The 21,869-nt window shown below is 41.3% G+C and overlaps 1 non-coding gene across 1 annotated transcript; it reads left to right on the top strand.

Moving 5' to 3' along the window:
* Positions 1-1,155: 1,155 nt before the first annotated feature.
* Positions 1,156-1,262, top strand: LOC136859309 (U6 spliceosomal RNA). Its single transcript, XR_010858955.2, has one exon. It is a non-coding gene; the product is annotated as a U6 spliceosomal RNA (small nuclear RNA).
* Positions 1,263-21,869: the final 20,607 nt, after the last annotated feature.

Below are 21,869 nucleotides of genomic sequence, written 5' to 3'. Positions count from 1 at the left end.
AATGAGCTGCAAATAGAGGATTGTGGTGACGTTTAGTAAATTCACAGAGGCTTGCAGACTGAACGCTGAAAGGTATAACGATCTGTACAGATGATATATTAATAATAATAATAATAATAATAATAATAATAATAATAATAATAATAATAATGTTGTTGATTTTATTACCGAGCTCGATAGCTGCAGTCGCTTAAGTGCGGCCAGTATCCAGTATTCGGGAGATAATGGGTACGAACACCATTGTCGGCAGCCCTGAAGATGGTTTTCCGTGGTTTTCCATCACACTAGGCAAATACTCGGGCTGTACCTTAAGGCCACGGCCGCTTCCTTCCCACTCCTAGCACCTTCCTGTCCCATCGTCGCCATAAGACCTATCTGTATCGGTGCGACGTAAATCAACTTGTTAAAATTTTGATTTTACGTCCCAGTAACTACTTTTACGGTTTTGGACGCGCAGAGGCGACGGAATTTAGTGCCGCAGAAGTTTTTAAAGTGTCAGTAAATCTACCGACACGAGGCTGACGTATCTGAGCGCTTTCGAATACCACCGGACTGAGCCAGGATCGAACCTGCCAAGTTGGGCTCAGAATTATTATTCTTGAATACTATGTTTATTTGGAAGCATTCCTCTTTCTTTAGGTGCAGCAGTTCACTGAACTGATGACCAGAGATGTCCTTAGTTTTTAAAATGAAGGATTCTTTTTTTAATATTCCAGCAAACCACAAAATGGACATATGATTGTGGATTAGAAAGCTTCTAGATTTGGAGACACCTCCAGGACCTTGTATTCCGTACTTTTCTGCGGAATACAAATCTTTCCCCGCTAGAGCACGCTACAAAACAATTAATGTGCGCGTCCTGCTGTATCTCCATGATGGAGTCCACATTTACACGCCACATGCACACAGTGCTGCCAAACTAAGTGTGGCCACAATATTTCACTGCTGACACCACATACGCAAGACGCGAGCACGCGATGTGTTATGAGGTTTTCAGTTACAACTGGCACAATGGCTTTATCTGGTTATTTATGGAGATCAGCTGTAGCCGATTTCAAACGAGCTTAGATTCAGGATGCAGAGAGTAGTAAAAAGCTACGACCAGATATCTTGTTCAAACCTCTTATCTGAATTATTTTCACGTCGCACTAACATATACTCGCATCGGCGGTACATATACTAACATTGGAACGATACAGAGAAGATTAGCATGGCCCCTGCGCGAGGATGACAAGCAAAATCGTGAAGCGTTCCACATGACAATATGAAGGTAAAGTTGAAACTCAAGATGACAAATTGGGGCAAATATTCGTTTATAGGAATGAGAGTTAGGGATTGAAATAACTTACCAAGGGAGATGTTCAGTAAATTTCCAATTTCTTTGCAAGCATTTAAGAAAAGGCTAGGAAAGCAAGAGATAGGGGATCTGCCACCTGGGTGACTGCCCTAAATGCAGATCAGTACTGATTGATTGATTGATTGATTGATTGATTGATTGATTGATTGATTGATTGATAGGTTTTCGACGACCTGGAATAGAAAAGGGCTAGGACTGGGAAATTAGCTGTCGTAGTCTTAATTACATTATATACATACCCCTTCCATATACTAGATTTGAAAATGGGACAACAAAAAATAATCCAAACTAGCGACGGTGGGGTTAGAACGCACTTCTCCAAAATGTGAGCTTTCAGCTTCACCACCCCTACGGTGAAGCCAACTCATCTGTTGTTATCCATACTGTCACGTAATAATGTGACTGTAAGCCCTCCTACCACCATCCCCCATCCCCCTTCGATATTTTTTGAAATGGATGATTAAGTCAGGCTGGAAAGCAACCAGTCGGTCCGAGAGCATGTGACGACCTTGGCTTCCATGTCCACTTCGTCTGGTGTCTCCGTGAATTTTCTAGAAGGTGAGACTAGAACATTCATATTCTGGTCGTATCCCGAGGATACTAGAACTTATCACCAGATATATAAAACAGGTTGTTATTTTGTTATTGCATTATGTTATTGTAGTGAGTGTTGAATAGTCTTTTTAAAAAAAAAAATTCGTGTGGCTATTTCTAGCCGAGTGCAGCCCTTGCAAGGCAGACACTCCGATGAAGGTGGGCGGCATCTGCCATGTGTAGTTAACTGCGTGTTATTGTGATGGAGGATAGTGTTGTGTGTGGTTTGTGAGTTGGAGGGAAGTTGGGGCCAGCACAAACACCCAGCCCCAGAGCCATTGGAATTAACCAATGAAGGTTAAAATCTTCGACCCGGCCAGAAATCCAACGCATGACCCTCTGAACCGAAGGCCAGTACGCTGACCATTCAGCCAACGAGTCGGACAATAGTCGGTTACGAGCCGTGAGCTGAGACGTCAGTTTGTGGAGCGGTCATGTGAGTTGATTGTGCGAGTTATCGGTCTTGTCCGGAGTTGAACCAAGTACACAGCAGTCATGCGTTGTGATAGCCCGTTGTGATGTAGTTCGAAACCGACTGTATTGAACTGCTATGTAAATTTACTGTAGTGCGTGAAAAGCGAAGTGAAAATGTAAGTTGAAATCTATCAATCAAGATTACGAACCATCTCCTATTCCAGGTAAAGACATCTAGCTGAAACCAACTGTGAGGACAAGGCATTTTTGTGAGTAGCAAATCATTAGCAAATTGTCATTCATTGTCAAGCATAATTGTAATATGCTGGAATGTTGCTGCGTAGGAGTTCTTTTACATGCCGGGGCTCGATCAACTGTATTCTATAAAGAACTCAGCTCCTGGACGAAACTAGCTTAACACCAGTTTGTTTTCAGACCGACTTGGTTGTACGGGAGTGAAAGATTGGTGGTCTATACCAAATGATGAAATCGGTACTGTAATAAGTGAAAAAGAAAATGACAGAGCTCGATAGCTGCAATCGCTTAAGTGCGGCCAGTATCCAGTATTCGGGAGATAGTGCGTCCGAACCCCACTGTCGGCAGCCCTGAAGATGGTTTCCCGTGGTTTCCCGTGGTTTCCCATTTTCACACCAGGCAGATGCTGGGGCTGTATCTTACTTAAGGCCACGGACGCTTCCTTCCTACTCCTAGCCCTTCCCTGTCCCATCGTCGCCATAAGACCTATCTGTGTCGGTGCGACGTAAAGCAACTTGCAAAAAAAAAGTGAATAATCTAGTATTGTAGACATAAAAACGGCTATGTCGAATACTTCATTGGTAATTTTTTGTTTGCTATCGGGTTCGTTTCATTCGTTGATGACATTATCAAGAAATTTGGTCTCTTTCACACTGACTGTAGTTGTGGAATTACTAACATTGTCGTTATTATTGCATTATGAGATTACCAGATTATTGTGAAATTACTGTTATCTATACGGTAAGAATAGTTTTTGTAGTCTTAAGTTAGATGTAACGGACATGGATGTAGTGAGACTAGTCACTGGTAAAACAGGTGATAACAATGGCTGGAGTGTACTCGAAATGAGGAGATAAAGGTTAAGTTAGAAATTAACTCGATGGATGAAGATGGTGGGTTCATGTGAGGCGAGTGGACGAAGATAGGTTACGTAGGAAAATAATGGACTCGATCATGGAAGTGAGAGAAGTAGCGGAAAACCAAGGCGACGATGGTTAGATTCAGTTTCTAATGATTTAGAGATAAACGGTATAGAACTAGACGAGGCGGCAGAGTTAGTTACAAATAGAGGATTGTGGACGTGTTTAGTTAATTAACGGAGGTTTGCAGATTGAATACTGAAAGGTATAAAGTCTATAACGGAGTTCCTGATACTTTTGTACCGTCTTGGTCATTGAAGCCATGTTTAAAGAGCCATAGATATTACTTTGCTAGTTAAGGCATGGGGATTTATACACAGTTTGTCATTAAAAATGTCCACTTCTGTGCTTTTAGAACGAGTTTAAGTAATAACATTCGCTACATATTGCACAAATACTCTGCTTGTTAGTTTTTGTTAACGTAATAGAACTGTGCAGGTTTACTGACATTGTGTTTGACAAATTATAGTAAAGAACAAGACTAGGAATATTTTATTACGAGAGATCATGGCACGGGTTGAGATATGGTACATTTTGACGCCGATTCTTCCGTACAAATGTCCGCTCATTTCTGTGTCAGAGTGTAGAAATTATTAAGGTATCACAATATATGTTTACACGGGCTTTTCAAGTCAGTCAGCACGTGCTGAGCGGATAATCTGAACAAGGCGGAAAGCCGGAAGGTAGAAGTGAACATAAAACCAATTACATCCTATCTTTATAATACTGATGAAGTCCGGCTCCATGGCTAAATGGTTAGCGTGCTGGCCTTTGGTCACAAGGGTCCCGGGTTCGATTCACGGCAGGGTCGGGAATTTTAACCATAATTGGTGAATTTCGCTGGCCCGGGGGCTGGTGTGTATGTGCCGTCTTCATCATCATTTCATCCTCATCACGACACGCATGTCGCCTACGGGAGTCAAATCGAAAGACTTGCATCTGGCGAGCCGAACTTTTCCTCGGACACTCCCGACGATAAAAGCCATACGCCATTTCATTTTTTCAATACTGATGAAAATGAAATGGAAGTTAGATTAATAGATACAATGACTAGGCACTTAAGAGAGAGCCACTTACTAGATGATGTACACTCAGGCGAGGCAACACTGAATGTTGTGACTTTCTGAATAAACCAGATTTCTTCCATGTCGCTTTCCCCAAAATGAATCAACAGTGCGATGGTGTGATTGAAATATGGGCTAAGATTCCATTGCTGTACCTAATATAGCTTGCTATAAATTTGTATGAGAGCGTTTGGATTTCATCTGAGGTCTCCAGTTAGGAGTCCAGGGTCGTACGAAGGAATTTTATCCCTTAGATTCCAGAATTTTTTATTTTTTTCTGTGGAGCGAATACCGGTGTCACGCCGCGCGGATTATATGTGAGGACGTCCCATCTTCGATACTCATTTAAGAGTAAATCCCTACGCCTTCCTGACGTGCACGCTCACTCAATAGGGGAGGAAAGCCTGCCATTCAAAAGATCCGTGGATGAAAAGACCGCGGACCACTTCATAGCTATTTCATTGCCTCCCCGAGTGCTCTTGCTCACAGGCCAGCGACCTTTCTGCCGGGAGGGCGTAAATACCGTTACGATCCATTTTTATGGGGGAGTAACTTTAACGAAATCTGGAAAATCTTTATTCATACCCAAGTGAAAATACAATCATAATATTTCGTCGAGTTCGTGTGATTACTACACTTACGACCTGTCAAAACATTAACCAGTTAGGAAACAGATGCAGAAACGGTTTGACAGCACGTATTGATCAGGGATGTCGCCTGGTGTTAGCGACGTTTATGCTATCGATGTTGGAAGTAATAAAATTTCTTATTGCAGATTATTTGTTTAATTCGATTTCGAAGAAGTCGGTGCTATTTATTTACAGTATACAAGCTGATAAGGTTTATGTACACTCTGTGTGATATGAATGCACAGTATGTCGCATTCGAACAACATGGCTTTTGTTTCAGCTACTTGCTGCTGTGCCCATCGTTGACACATGTACAGTCACTTAGAATGTGCACGATTACATTTTTGCCGATCCCTCGTGTTGTTCCTGAGATTATTATTCACGTAAACCTCTCCCTATCAGCGGCTTGCCGTGACTACTCGCTTCCTAGCTCTCTCTGGCACTTTGCAGTTTCATCTATTTTGCATTATTGGTGCTGTTGATATCCTCTCATTATTCCAATATAAAATCAAGTCTCAGCACGCCTCCCAGAGCAGCTCCTTAGGTGTTGCAGGAGACCAGAAACCCCCTCTCGAGGAACAATTCCAAATGTCCCTGATAGATCGCACCACTCTGTGCAGATGACTTCATTCCTGCTTTCTCTCCTCCAACGACATGAAAGATCTTTTATGTCGTTGCTATCCTCTCGCAACGGTAATTTCTTTTCCACGCCACTAGGGTACGCCATACTGGACCGCGTGCAATATTACCAACATTTTGTATCAGTAAAAAAACAGGAGGGCAAATTTTCATTTCAAGTGAGGTAAGAATAACTGTACTTGTACTACATAATTAGCCTCTTATTTCTTGTGTTTTACTTGCCAGATAGATTTCAGTTTTACAATTTTACTTTACGTGGCACTGACACCTCTTATGGCGACGATGGGATAGGAGTGGGATGGAAGTGACCGTGGCATTAATTAAGGTACAACTCCAGCATTTGTCTGGTGTTCTTCATGACTGCCAATAGTGGGGCTTAAAGCCACTGTCTCCCGTCTGCAAGGTCACAGCTGTAAGGCCCTAACCGAACGGCCAACTCGCCCGGTATATTTCAGTTTTGATAGAAATGTAGTTTATTACTTAACTGTAATTTTTTTTGTTATTTCTGTAATCTTCTCATATACAAACGTGACATTGAACATTTTGGTGCAACACCCAGCAAAATAAAAAGTGCAGTATGCAATACCTTTTTTAAGCACCATATGTTGATAGAAGGCGGGCCAAGGAAAGGGTGGTCGCATTACCTAGAAACTTACCTTACATTACTTCTAATTAGGTACAGGAGTAATGAAATTATTTCCGCTTCGTCTTCCATTCCATTTGTTAATATTTTGCAAACATACAGATATTTATATATTGAATGTTTACAAGTCGTTTTTTATTTTTATTTTGCCAAACTCAGTGGCTCAAGATCTACGCTGTGGCTTTTTGAGCCCAGGTAGGAGGGTTTGATTTCTGCTCAGTCTGATAGTATTTGAAGGTGCTCAAATGCCTCAGCCTCGTATGGATAGATTTACCGGCACGTAAAAGGACTCCTGTAGGACAAAATTTCGGTTCGTCGGTCTCTCTGAAACTCGTAAGAGTCTTGTTTATTGAACTTTCTGAATGGTTGTTGATTCATTGAAATCTTTCTTTTAAACATTTGGCTTTACGTCGCACGGACGCAGATTCGTCTTAAGGCGACGAGGAAAGGTCTACGAGTGGGAATGAAGCGACCTTGGCCTTAATCAAGGTACAGCCTCAGCATTTGCCTGGTGTGAAAATGAGAGACCATGTAAAATCATCTTCAGGTCTGCCGACAGGGGGGCTCAGCGATGATGAATCAGTCAGTCAGTCAGTCAGTCAGTCAGTCAGTCAGTCAGTCGGTCAGTCGGTCACTCAAGACATGTTATTTTATATATATATATATAATTATTTATTTTTTTGTCTTGAGAGAAGACTATTTCTCACCTGTAGGCCTACAGTTCTATGTCGCATGTTCATCTTAGCTCCAAAAGTAAAACACCACAGACGTGGTTTACAAAGAGTTTCTGGGTAAATGAAACTCAAATTTTCGGTGAGTTTTTATGCTTTAGGGATTTTCAGATAATGTCTTAGTACAGTGGCGAGGAACGATTACTTTTATCGGGCGAAGCCGCGGGTAACTGCTAGTTCTTCCGTCGCCGAATACCGTCGATATGTTAGTGCCCCCCCCCCCCCCTCCCCAATGCCACAACAACCGCGAAGGGCTATGGTCTACCAAGCGACCGCTGCTCAGCCGAAGACCTGCTGATTATGAGGTGTCGTGTGGTCGGCAAGACGGATCCTCTCGGCCATTATTCTTGGCTTTCTAGACCGGGGCCGCCATCTCACAGTCAGATGGCTCCTCAATTGTAATCACGTAGGCAGAATGGACCTCGAACCAGCCTTCAAATCCAGGTAAAAGTCCCTGACCTCGCCGAGAATCGAACCCGGGACCTCCGGGTAAGAGGCAGGCACGCTACCCCTACACCGCGAGGTGTTAGTGCGACGTTAAACCAATATCAAAGAAAAAAGATCGTACATTAATTGCTAAAATAATTAATTTAGTATAATATAGACATTATTTCACCAACTGCGGACTACGGTGGCCGACGAATTCGTTATACTGTAATTATTTAAATGAAAATTTAAGACTATATAATACCGCTCCTAACCACAGTAATATTTTAATGTATTTGTCACTATACAGTAATAATACTGTACGTATTCATTTCCTTATTACAACTATTGTAATTTTAATTGATCTAGATATTTTTAGATACCTAAAGTTCAATTTTTGCTGACGGATATTGTATTGTAGATGCCTGAAACTGTATTTTAGTACATGTTTGATAATATTTAAAACCTAGTTTAGGGACTTAAAAGTTGATCCTTTAGGACCTAGAAGTCCGAGGTCTAATCATTACCATAAAATGATGAACAACTGAATTACCTGCAAGTCTAGACAGCGGCCACCAGATAAACATTGTAGTAATGCATTCAGCATTTAAATAATGTAGTGTTCATTGTTGTTGAATATCTTAGACAATATTTTGAACCTAAATATATGTTCATATATTCTGTATAGATTACTACAGTCAGTATTCCAGAAGTGGAACAGTGGGCACGAGTGAGTACGCGAATTTATGTTTACGTGGTCACCCCCGGTGATTGTAACAGAAACAAGAATGTTATGAAGTCGAAATCATTTCTAGACAACACGTGCGACGACATTGTTCTGTATGTCATTTTAAAGAGGAAGGACCAGTGTACCTATATAGCAACATGAATCTGGCCTCAGTATGACGTCATCGGTTGATGCAGTGGTGCTGCCATCTTGAGGTGTTAAAATTGCTCTGTTGTGGTAGCACATCATGAGGTGTCACTTGATTCGACTTTCTAGGTTCTTCACGTATAGGACAACAAAGAAATCAGATAGAGAATATTTGAGATAACTGTGAGGCGAAAAACGCGGAACATTTCTTTTTTTCTTAAAATGTCGTGACACGTGGATAATAAATGGCTTTAGAATTATCGAAATTTCATTCGAGAGTATTGAGCGGCTTATCAGAATCCCGGTGAGCGTGAAATGACTTATTGGGAGCATCGTGAGGGGAGTTCTGGGCTGCCACATCCCCAGTAGTGTACATTTACTGTTCTATTGAGAGAGAATGATTTGGAACACATCGTCTTGAAGATGTGTAAATTTGTTTGTGGGTTACTGTAGTCACGTCCTAGTTCGTGAACCATGGGCAACGGCTGAGTGGCCTAGTAAGTGGTCCTGAGAGTAGGGATACCAGTTGCTATGGAATGGAAGTGGGCATCTAGGACATATTCTGAGTCATGGCCCTCCTTGTGCTCAGGCGGCTAGGACTATACAATTCACCGGTGGTCCATAACCCGTTAGAGGAGAGATCCTCACTTGGACTATGTGCAAGTAGGGTAGCATCCTGCTTCATGAATTTACCGAGCTCAGAACATTTTAAGCAAGCCTCGGACCTATGAGAGTAACGGAGACCCACTCCCATTTGACAGGCGAGGGACTCCTTGGAAACAACTTGGCGAACGAAATGGAATTCGATGGGGAGCTATCAATATTAATGGGGCTTATGCAAGAAAGAAGGTAGAACTGGCTGAGTCAGCAAAGAGGATGCATCTGGATGTACTAGGAGTAAGTGATATTCGGGTAAGGGGAGATAATGAGGAAGAGATAGGAGATTGTCAAGTGTACTTGACGGGTGTTAGAAAGGGAAGGACAGAGTATGGGGTAGGGCTCTTTATCAGGAATACCATTGCACGCAACATAGTTTCTGTTAGGCACGTAAATGAGCGAATGATATGGGTAGATTTGTCAGTTGGAAGAATTAGGACAAGAATTGTGTACGTGTATTCACCATGTGAGGGTGCAGTTGAGGATGAAGTTGACAAGTTTTAAGAAGCATTGAGTGACATCGTGGTCAGGGTCAGCAGCAAGGATAGAATAGTGCTAATGGGCGATTTCAATGCGAGAGTTGGGAATAGAACTGAAGGATACGAAAGGCTGATTGGTAAATGTGGGGAAGATATGGAACCTAATGGGAATGGGAAACGTTTGCTGGACTTCTGTGCTAGTATGGGTTTAGCTGTTACGAATACATTCTTCAAGCATAAGGCTATTCACCGCTACACATGGGAGGCTAGGGGTACCAGATCCATAATAGACTATATCTTAACAGACTTAGAATTCAGGAAATCTGTTAGGAATGTACGACATTTTCGCGGATTTTTCGATGATACAGACCACTATCTGATCTGTAGTGAACCAAGTATCTCTAGGCCTAGGGTAGAGAAAGTGAAATCTGTCTGCAAACGAATAAGGGTAGAAAATCTCCAGGACGAGGAAATTAGACAGAAATGCATGGATGTGATTAGTGAGAAGTTTCGAACAGTAGACTGTAAGCAGGTTCAGGATATAGAAAGTGAATGGGTGGCATACAGGGATGCTGTAGTAGAAACAGCAAGGGAATGCCTAGGAACAGCTGTGTGTAAAGATGGGAAAAGGTGAACATCTTGGTGGAATGATGAAGTGAGAGCAGCCTGTAAACGTAAAAAGAAGGCTTATCAGAAATGGCTCCAAACAAGGGCCGAGGCAGACAGGGGTTTGTACGTAGATGAAAGAAACAGAGCGAAACAAATAGTTGTTGAATCCAAAAAGAAGTCAATGGAAGATTTTGGTAATAACCTGGAAAGGCTAGGTCAAGCAGCAGGAAAACCTTTCTGGACAGTAATAAAGAATCTTAGGAAGGGAGGGAAAAGGGAAATGAACAGTGTTTTGAGTAATTCAGGTGAACTCATAATAGATCCCAGGGAATCACTGGAGAGGTAGAGGAAATATTTTGAACATCTTCTCAATGTAAAAGGAAATCATCCTGGTGGTGTTGCAAATAGCCAAGCTCATGGGGAGGAGGAAAATGATGTTGGTGAAATTATGCTTGAGGAAGTGGAAAGGATGGTAAATAAACTCCTTTGTCATGAGGCAGCAGGAATAGATGAAATTAGACCTGAAATGTTGAAGTATAGTGGGAAGGCAGGGATGAAATGGCTTCATAGAGTAATTAAATTAGCATGGAGTGTTGGTAAAGTACCTTCACATTGGACAAAAGCAGTAATTGCACCTATCTGTAAGCAAGGGAACAGGAAGGATTGCAACAACTATCGAGGTATCTCATTGATTAGTGTACCAGGCAAACTATTCACTGGCATCTTCGAAGGAAGGGTACGATCAGTCGTTGAGAGGAAGTTGGATGAAAACCAGTGTTGTTTCAGACCACAGAGAGGCTGTCAGGATCAGATTTTCAGTAGGCGCCAGGTAATTGAAAAAATGCTACGAGAGGAATAGGACGTTGTGTTTGTTTCGTAGATCTAGAGAAAGCATATGGCAGGGTACCGAGGGAAATGATGTTCACTATACTGGGGGACTATGGAATTAAAGGTAGATTATTAAAATCAATCAAAGGCATTTATGTTGACAATTGGGCTTCAGTGAGAATTGATGGTAGAATGCGTTCTTGGTTTAGGGTATTTACAGGGCTTAGACAAGGCTGTAATCTTTCACCTTTGCTGTTCGTAGTTTACATGGATCATCTGCTGAAAGGTATAAAATGGCAGGGAGGGATTCAGTTAGGTGGAAATGTAGTAAGCAGTTTGGCCTATGCTGACGACTTGGTCTTAATGGCAGACTGTGCCGAAAGCCTGCAGTCTAATATCTTGGAACTTGAAAATAGGTACAATGAGTATGGTATGAAAATAAGCCTCTCGTAGACTAACTTGATGTCAGTAGTTAAGAAATTAAACAGAATTGAATGTCATATTGGTGATACAAAGCTAGAACAGGTCGATAATTTCAAGTATTTAGGTTGTGTGTTCTCCCAGGATGGTAATATAGTAAGTGAGATTGAATCAAGGTGTAGTAAAGGTAATGCAGTGAGCTTGCAGTTGCGATCAGCAGTATTCTGTAAGAAGGAAGTCAGCTCCCAGACGAAACTATCTTTACATCGGTCTGTTCAGACCGACTTAGCTTTACGGGAGGGAAAGGTGGGTGGACTCAGGATATCTTATTCATAAGTTAGAATTAACAGACATGAAAGTAGCAAGAATGATTGCTGGTACAAGCAGGTGGAAGCAATGGCAGGAGGGTACTCGGAATGAGGAGATAAAGGCTAATTTAGGAATGAACTCGATGGATGAAGCTGTACGCATAAACCGGCTTCGGTGGTGGGGTCATGTGAGGCGAACGGAAGATGATAGGTTACCTAGGATAATAATGGACTCTGCTATGAAGGGTAAGAGAAGTAGAGGGAAACCAAGACGACGATGGCTAGACTCGGTTTCTAACGATTTAAAGAAAAGAGGTATAGAACTAAATGAGGCCACAACACTAGTTGCAAATCGAGGATTGTGGCGGCATTTAGTAAATTCACAGAGGCTTGCAGACTGAACGCTGAAAGGCATAACAGTCTATAATCATAATGTATATATGTATGTATGTATGTTAAGAAATAAAATGTCAGCAATAAGATTTTTTTTCTAGTGGCTTTACTTCGCACAGACACAGATAGGTCTTATGGCGATGATGGGATAGGAAGGGCCTAGGAGTTGGAAGCAAGCGGTAGTGGCCTTAAGTAAGTACAGCCCTAGCATTTACCTGGTGTGAAAATGGGAAACAACGGAAAACCATCTTCAGGGCTGCCAACAGTGGGATTCGAACCCACTATCTCCCGGTTGCAAGCTCACAGCTGCGCGCTCCTAACCGCACGGCCAACTCGCCCGCTCAAAAAGATTTTGTCATTCTGATTAGGTAGTTCATTTCGACAATACCTGCCACGCGGTACTTCCGTCTAAACTTATGGCCGTAACCTCGACATAGCATCGTTCAATTTTTTCGCACAGGCTTATCAGTTGCCTGTAAAATAGATCAAGGCGAAAAGAAATGTGATGAAATATCTACACTGTTAATTTAAAGCAACCGATTGAGTGACTGCGTGGTTTGAGTCACGTAGCTGTCAGCTTGCATTTGGAACATAGTGGGTTCGAATCTCACTGGCGACAGCCTGAAAATGGTTTTTTCGCGGTTTCCCATTTTTACACCAGGCAAATGCTGAGGCTGTACCTTAATTAAGGCTACGGTCGCTTCCCTCACTCCTAGCCCTGTCCTGTTCCATAGTCACCATAAGACCTATCTGTGTCGGTGCGACGTAAAACAAATTGTTAAGTTTAAAGCAGTAGTTTACAAACAATAATTTGTTGTAAAAGTAGAGGCCTCGGGGCTGGAACACAAATGCTAACTCGGGTGCTGTTCCATTTCGCCAGAACATCCATAATGGTAAGCTTGACCATTCCCGCTAATGGTAAGTGATTTGGATGAGATCTCAAGCCTAGGAGACGTTTTTGATCGATGGCTGTTCTCCAAAAATAACGTCAATGGAATTAACTGGAAGAATTCACGTTTGAATTCCTTGGCAATTCATATTTTGAATCCTCCCAACTTTAAGAGAAACTACCTTCTGAGCATTTTTTAAAATAATAATAATAATAATAATAATAATAATAATAATAATAATAATAATAATAATAATACAACCTGTGAAAAAGTTCGGTGAATGAAGTCAGAACGGTTGATCCGGCAACACTAGCGACACACAACGCTGCACCTGCGTAGCAGCAGGTTTTTACCACCTGCTCCCAACGTTGTTCAGTTGAGCATCGTGTGTGTGCCGTGTGAGAGTTGTTTGACACCGTGCGTGTTTAGTGCGATGGTTCTGTACTGCGAACAGGAACATGAACGACCAAAAGATCAATATACAGTTTTGTTTTAAGCTTGACAAGACAACGAAAGAAACGCATGCGATGCTGGTACGTATTCATGATGATACTTCACACATATTGCCTTACCCCCAACCCCCCCCCCCTCCTTCCATTAAAGCACCTAGAGCAATAGTTTTTTGATCCCATGGGACATAGTTTTAAGGTTTAATGTGCTTACTGTACAAATGTTTTCATCTAAGATATTTATATACAGCCGAAAATGACCACTAAGTGGTCGAAACATGTTCTGTGTGTAATGTATTTTTAATTTTGCCTAAGGCAAAAAATAAAGTATCGATTAGGTGGCTTTTTAAATTTTGTTTATACTCATCGATACGGCCATGAAGTGGACAGCTTGTAACCCCGTAGTGGAAGACCGGCGACCCCCGTCAGTGACGAAAACATTGAGAAAGTGAGGACGTTAATCATGAACGATCAGCGATTAACTGTGCGCATGATAGCGGATGAACTGCAGATTAACCGTGACTCGGTGCGACAAATCGTTACCCAGAAGTTAGGGAAGAGGAAAACGTGTTCTCGTCTTGTGCCACATCACTTGACTGACGATCAGAAGCAGGCACGTTTAGAGGCTTCACAGGATTTTGTCGCAACGGCGGATGCGACACCAAATTTCTTGAACTGTATCGTCACTGAGGATGAAACCTGGTGTCTCAGGTACGACCCTGAAACGAAACGGCAAAGCATGGAATGGCGTTCTCCGGGATCCCTTCGTCGGAAAAAGGGCAGAGCCGAAAAGTCACGCATCAAATTCGCTTTGAAAGCAAAGAGATTTGACGATATACCTGACATGCAACGAAACGTGACGAGGCTTTTGAACACCATCCCAGAGGAAGCCTTCTTGCAAATTTTCCTGGACATATATCGCCGATCTCAGCAGTGCATAGTTATGGGGACTATTTCGAAGGACGGTAAGGTCACTGTTGTGCATTGTTCATCTATGTTGATAGTACAGGGCTATTCACTGAACGTTGTCTCAGGTTGTAATAATAATAATAATAATATACGAGCGGAATAAATTAGAAGTACTGGAAAGAAAAATATACGGAAAATACTTGGCCCGCTAAGAACTACAGAACTCTGGAAATCAAGAAGTAATGATGAAATATACCGGAACATAGAAAACATAGCAGATACAATGCGGAAGAGGCGATTGATATTTTTTGGACATTTATACAGAAAGAATGACATCAGGTTAACGAAACACATCTTCAAATATCTTTGGAACAAGGAAGTCAACAACAACCTGGATTCATGAAGTCAAAGATTTGGAAAGAAACAACATAAGGGAAGAAAAAGCAACAGAGAGAGGGAGAGATTTAGAAAGAAAGTGTTAACAATGGAAGGATTCCAAGGTCGGGAGGGAAAGAAAACAGGGTAAAAATGGTTCGAAGAGAGGAACAGAAGGCATAGTGAGCAGATGATGGAGTATTAGAGGAAGAAGAAGGAACAACAAAGGATCAAGCATTGATATTGTCACGTGGTCACTAGAAGACCCTAACGGAGAAATAATAATAATAATAATAATAATAATAATAATAATAATAATAATAATAATAATAATAATTCTTTGCCCCATTATCTACTTGAACTATTTTGGAGACGGCGAGATGCCGGAAATTTGTCCCGCACGAGTTCTTTTACGTGCTGGGAAACTCACTGGCACGAGGGTGACGTTTTTAGGCACCTTCAAATACCACCGTTCTGAGATGGGTTGGGCTCAAAAAACCAGAAATCTACCGTCCGATATGCTCAGCCCGGCTATCAGTAGCCTGCAGGTGTTCTCGCTCAAGGATTGTTCAGATGTTAGCTGACTTTATACCTTCCTTTTTGTTTCGAACTGACTCTCTTCACAGGAGGAACGGTTGGTAGGTCAATACCCTGATGGTATCTTAATCATGCAGTCGGTTGTCCCGCGAGCACACTCTCAAGTTGAAAGGCCGTCCTGCTCTGAATGCAGCTGCTTGATAGTTGCATGTTTGTTATGTAGATGCAGTTCCGCTTTCAATTGGTGGAGCCAGCTGTTCAGCATCCGGCCTGCTCCTCCGAACAATAGCCAAGGACGCTGTAAAGTAGATCCGTAATACAGTACGCTCTCGTCTGACTGGGGGCCCACTCCTGGGGGCTCTGTTGTCACCGCGCTTAATTCAGCATGGACTTCATTATCATGTTTGCTGACTGAAGTGACTGCGGGACGAAGTGTGTTTCTCTACCAACTTTCATTTTCGTGCATAGTGATTGCTTCATGGTGGTCGGTAAACAACTTATTTGGGATTAAACATTGTATATCAAAGAAACTTACTTCTAGAAGCTCTCTTTCGCTAACATTAAAATTAATTGAGTTTTCGAGATGGTGGTAGCCTTCAGGGTTTTGGCTGGGAGTTTTAGGGCAGTATGCCCTTCTTGACATCATCGACATTTCGAGTGAGAATTCTACCCTTGGTTTAATTAATTAATTTATTTATTTATACATGCATACATACAGCTTCATTATATCGTAGACTTTACAGCGTTCAGTCTGCGAGCCTCTGTGACTTTACTACCTAGTTTTGTGGCCTCCTTTAATTCTATACATCTTTAAATCGTTAGAAACCGAGTCTAGCCATTGTCGTCTTGATGTCCCTCTACTTCTCTTACCCCTCCGTAACTGAGTCCATTATTTTCCTAGGTAACCTATCGTCCTTCATTTCTCTCACATGACCCCACCACCGAAACCAGTTTATGCGTGCAGCTTCATCCATAGAGTTAATTCCTAACTTTTTCTTCTCATTCTGAGTACCCTCTTGCCATTGTTCCCACCTGCTTGTACCAGCAATCATTCTCGCTACTTTTGTGTCTGTTACTTCTGACTTGCGAATAAGATGTCCTGAGTCCACCCAGTTTTCACTCCCGTAAAGCAAATTTGGTCTGAAAACAGACCGATGAAAAGACAGTGTCGTCTGGGGGCTGACTTGCTTTTTGATTTGTTTGTTTATTTATTTGTGCGTTTATTTATTTATTTATTTATTTATTTATTTATTTATTTATTTATTTATTTATTTATCATACAACAGGGACTAGCACCGATTACTGCATGCAATACAAGTTGCTTATACAAGTCTACTTAATACTTTATTTTCTAAAACTGTTACAGAAGAACGAAAGATTAACATAAAATAATTGGAAATGAAGGTAGGGAACAAGTGATCTTATGGAGGTGGTGCTGGTCATTGTTGTTTTAAGAAGTAGTGCAGCTGGGCAACCATTCCCTATTAACACTATTCGTAAGTAAAATGGAAGGGAGCCGACACTTCGAAAAATGAGTATATCGTAAAAGAAAGGTAAGGGCCGCGAAGGGCGAGAAAATGAGACATCCTAGGCCTCGACGGGGTCGGAAGAGGACAGAAGTTGACGAGAGGAGGTCAGGTTGGTGAAATTGAGGAGTCTGCCACAAATTCGTGGAGGCTATGCTAGACTTGGCTTCAGCTACAGGCCCCTGTGGCTGAGAGTCTCTGGAGCTGCCACTCCACTTTTAATCGCTTTTACATCAGGTAGTAGATACCAAGAATTCCCGACGATTCCCCGTCAGGAAGTCGAAACATTTAAAAAAGGAGACATCCTTTTCCGGAGATACACATGGTCCTGAGATTCACTCAGACCTCATTGAACATTAGTAGCAGGTCTATTCCTGGGGGCAAGGGCGGCCGGGCGTAGAGGTAACCGCTATACCCCACTATGTGCTGAGTTTATGGATAATAGAAGCCTTTACTTCCCACTCCTCCAAGGGCTTCCATGGCTCGTATGGAAGTGACTTTGCTTTGCTGTCACATAAATTAACTGATAACTTCTAATATTTTCAGTACCATAAAACTGTGATTTACAGTAGACTGAACGGTGCAATGACTTATTACTGGCTTGGCACTATGGCATAGACATATTACACAAAATTTGCTGGATATTGGATTGTTTTCTTGAATCTCTTACATCTTTGGGAGAGGACACTAACAAGGAACATTCGCGAAGTTCCTGACTGTTAGTGGTATAAATTCAAATACGATAGAAAGTTCAACTGTAGTCAATACCTATTGTACAAATTTTAGCTCCCCGATAGTGATAAAATTATACATGTTTATGAACCTAGATAGATATTTGTTTAATAATGACACGAGACTCGGCTATTATTAGACTGTTCTAATAATTTTAGCTGTTCTTATATACCACTTAACATTTGGTGGTGGTGGTGGTAGGGGTATTGATGTAGAAATAAGCGCACATGTAGAAGTCGATAAGAACACTGGATGAATGATTCATTTGTGCAGTTGGAAGTTGAGCAACTCGAATCTTCAGTGTCCCAAATAACATTGTCAGCAGCATCAAAGGCTTCACATTCATCTGTAAATGAAGTTTTCTTCCGAGCATGCTTAATTATGTTACTGAATATGGGAGCAGGGAACTGATTGTGGATAAGCGGATGGATGTTGATGATAGTGTTACTGCTCTTGAGGTCAGCATCAATGTTGTCGAGTAAAACCTCTCTCCCGTTGTAGAGCTTCTTTCATTGATGCACCGTGAGGCTGAACAAGGGAAGTTGCACCAAGTGGATTGCTTGTTACCTGTACACATTTGTCTGGAATTACGAACAGATTGTGTAGATGCAGTGAAAAATGAGCGTGTTAGCATGGACAGTTAAAACATGTGTTACGGCCTGCTAGTGGGTCCTTTATGCCTGTTTACTAAATGAGATAAATACCCGCCAGGCACTTCGAGAATGTTCATTGTAAAACTGCTGCAGGTAATGCATTCCGGTTATCAGTTCCCTGGTTTACAAATGAGCATTTAAACATTTTGTTTTCTGCAGTCTTGCTATTTCTATTGCTGTATATCTTGGAAAATACCAGGGTGTCTATATTCTTTAATGCGCTGGAAGTCAAGAACATGGATTTTTCGTATTTCAACATCCTCAATTGTATTGAATTCAGCCGGGATAGAACCCGCTATCTAGGAAATAAGAGGACGTCAACTAACCTACTGTGCCATTGAGTTCGGCCTGACCAACTGAAAAGGCCAGTTATTACACTTAGCTCTAACATGGCAACACCGAAAGTTACGGCTTCTAAACAAACCATGGGAGAAGTAGGGTAGGATGTAAGCTGGAGCTCTTCCGGAATCAGACTTTAAACTTACAAGGTCCAATACCCAGGAGAATTGCGATAATGTTTCGAGGTTAGTAATGATATGGTGAGAGTAGGAGATCGAGTGGGTATTTTCTCATGCTGTTTAAGCTAGTAATCTAATAGCAATCTGTGTAGCTAGCAATCTGTGCTCAGCCCTCTGGGACCTGTTAGTAGTGAAGTTCCGTCATGGGTCATGGTGCTGATGTTAATGGTTGAGTTGCTCAGTTCACTGATGTGAATCATTAATTGTCGTTGTTGCAGATGATTGGCGACTTGGAACGGCTTCAAATTTTTTTTACCGACAAAATGGTAGTAACTATGCATGAAAAGAATAGTGCAAGTTATGTCGGGAATACGACTGATGGAGATTCTTAACGGTATGCGAGATATAGTCATATTGTATTAAAATCTATGGCCTGAACATGACTCACCCGTTCCTGTATAGCTGGGCTGAGATGGTAAAACGCCGACTTTCTGAGCCTACGTTGGCATTTTGAACCCAGCTCAGTCAGGTGGACCTGGAAGGTGAGCAAATACGCCGTCTTCGTGCCATTTGATTTACCGGAACATATAAGAACTCCTGAGGGAGCTCTTCGACGTCTCTGAAAACTAGAAAGGTAGCTAGCGGGACGTGAAACCTGTATTAGTATTATTTGCAAATAATTTACAGTCTCGCAAACTACTTAAGAGGTGTGGTTTTTTGCCTGCCTTTGTGTTCGTATTTCTTTGATTCTTTTGCGTTGGGCTTCATTAAAAAACAAAGTTCTGGCCGCTTTATTCTTCTTGTCCACTTGCCTTTTATTAATTTTTGATTCATCCCTGGTTTGGTTTTATGCCTTCTTATGTGATTCCTGCTAGTTCAAGATCGTCTTTGATTTCGCCGATTCATTTCGTAGTGTCTTTTTTGCGTAACTTCTGGTTTCCTCAATTTCGACTGTTTGTTTCATTGGTCTTTCAGGGTTTTCTAATGTCACTGTAAATGTCCGTGTATTGTCTGATTTCATGTTTCTTTCAGAGTCTATTTTGTTCGCAAAGTGACTGATTTCAGTAACCTGTAAGAAATGATGGATTCGTCAGTGATTCCTCCCTTTCAAGATATTCACATTTAATTGATGAGGAATCTAGAAAACTATTTAGGAAGTAAAAACGATGACTTCTTAAACTCGAGTGACCGCTAGTTATTTCAACAGACAGAGCACGATATTAGAGTGACTGGTTATCACCAACAAAGCGAGGTTTGTTACCTGGCCAATTCAGATGATATTTTCAAAACCAAAAGTTACATCCGTGTGGTCTGGATTCATCGTAAAACTGGTGGTCCTAATAATGTGATGTTTGGAACATCACAGCATGTGATAATTTATTGAACTGTCTAATTGATTGATAAGATGTACATATTTAATCACTGATAGGTCATTTTTAAATTAATATATATATATAGGTTTTTAATCGTCAATTTCACATCATTTCATTTCTTTGTATCGCGGCTATAACGTATTCTGAACGAACCACATATTGTGTAAAGTATTTCAACATCATGCATATTAATAGCTTGCTGTAAATTTTCCAATAGCCGTTGTGAGTTGACCAGAGTCAGCAGGCTAATTTCAGCCCATTTCCAGGAAAAGTACGTCATCAAGGTTACGAGAGACCTTACCCTCTCCACAGTTGATACATTATGAACGCCCACTTTTCGAACTTCGCTACCTGACGCTTTATTTCAGCGGGAAAATTCAGCCTATGTGAATGAACGTAATGAAGCAACGTGATGGATTCACAGCAATACATAGGAGAAGGGATGAGACCTCGAATCTTACTGGACCATGTGATATGGCTGATGGAAGGAGACTCTTGAACCTATATACGTCGAAGACAAGAGCTGGAGAGGACATTCTTATTCTCACTCTTAGACACTGAGACACTCTTGGAAGACACTCTTACTACGATTCTACGTCTGCACATCGGAAAAGATTTTAACTTAGTTCACTTCGCATATGAGTAGTACCGTAGGATACTACTCAAAAGTTACTCTCATTGGGACTTATCTCAATGACGAGAGGTATAGTCAACGGGAGACCGGTTTTGACTAGTACAGGGAAGGAGAGCTTTTATTATGAATTTAGCTACGCTACTGTTCCGTAATACGGAAGAATACAAGTGTATTCTCTCCATGAACATAACCCATAGTGGTTTTGCATTTAAAATTAGGACTCATTACGACTTTATGTAAGGAGTACAGTAGGAAGTGTTAAAGGCAGGAAAAGCAGAAGTAGGACTGGAATCCACAACAGATGACGCAGCCGGTATGGAAGATCCACCCATCATCAGCTTCAAGATAAGTCTACATACGGTAAGCTAAAGGCATAAGTCACTGCAAGTCTCGCGCAACAGTTCATTTTCTTAGAGTTAATTTCATTCAGTTTTTCTTTTGTTTCCGTAAGTTCAGATTTCGTTAATACGCCGTTACGTCACGTTTTTCATCCTAATAAATAGCTGTTTTAATTTGTATTTTATGAAATGATTATTAATGATCCTTAAATTCCAAGTTAGTGTACTTAATGGTTAGTGTCCCGTCACCCTACCCCTGGGAGTTTTTTGAGTCTCATGACGTATTATTATTATTATTATTATTATTATTATTATTATTATTATTATTATTATTATTATTAATTATCAACTATCGTTTTCGAGCCATAAGCTTGAAGGCTGGCGCCCATGGGATATTGTTTATTGTGAAACACTGAAATATCATTTATTTATATTACTATTAAAGTGACCCGCCACGTTATAATACTGTCACACACCTGTGGGCTGAGTGGGTACGTCACAATAACACTTTATTTTTCATTTCCCCAGAACAATGTACGCGAGATGGCAGATTACTAGGATACGAGTTGTATGTAATTATAAAGTGTTCCCTAAAAGCAATTCCAACTATACGATACCTCCTCTCACGAAGTGTAGAAACTCGACTGAAAAATTGTTTATAATTGCTGCCTGTTTAGTCATGGAAAAGCAAGCTTCCTGTTTCCGTGAATCAGAAAGAAATCTCTGGACACCACCGATTAATTATTTCATAATAT

Source organism: Anabrus simplex, chromosome 1 (genome assembly GCF_040414725.1).
Source record: "Anabrus simplex isolate iqAnaSimp1 chromosome 1, ASM4041472v1, whole genome shotgun sequence".
In the NCBI taxonomy this organism is placed as follows: domain Eukaryota; kingdom Metazoa; phylum Arthropoda; class Insecta; order Orthoptera; family Tettigoniidae; genus Anabrus; species Anabrus simplex.
This window is presented reverse-complemented; position numbering and strand designations above follow the sequence as displayed.